The sequence below is a fragment of the Corylus avellana genome, chromosome ca3, assembly GCF_901000735.1.
Source record: "Corylus avellana chromosome ca3, CavTom2PMs-1.0".
Taxonomy (NCBI): domain Eukaryota; kingdom Viridiplantae; phylum Streptophyta; class Magnoliopsida; order Fagales; family Betulaceae; genus Corylus; species Corylus avellana.
The window spans coordinates 39096163-39096507 of record NC_081543.1 but is presented as its reverse complement, the minus strand read 5'-3'; positions in this window follow the sequence as shown (position 1 = coordinate 39096507).

The following is a 345-nucleotide window of genomic DNA, read 5'->3' as shown; positions in this document are numbered from 1 at the left end:
ACCCGTAGGTTAAGCACATGTAGACAAGGATGCATACACTATCATTGTTATAAAAAAAAAAAAAAAAAAAAAAAAAAAAAATTTTAAAAAAAGCCTATTTATTAGGGATGGATTTAATTCTATTATCATAACTTTAATTCTTTTTTTTTTTTATGAAATAAAGATAGTGAATAAAATTAAATTTGATCCATTAAAAGAATTACAACAAAATTGTTTTTTTTTTAAACAGCACCTGAGGTACATTATGGACTCGCACCCCTTCATACCGCCAAATTCTCACCATGTACATGCCACGTGGCTATGGATCTATTGGACCAAGTTGGGTCACCTTTTTCTAACACCCGA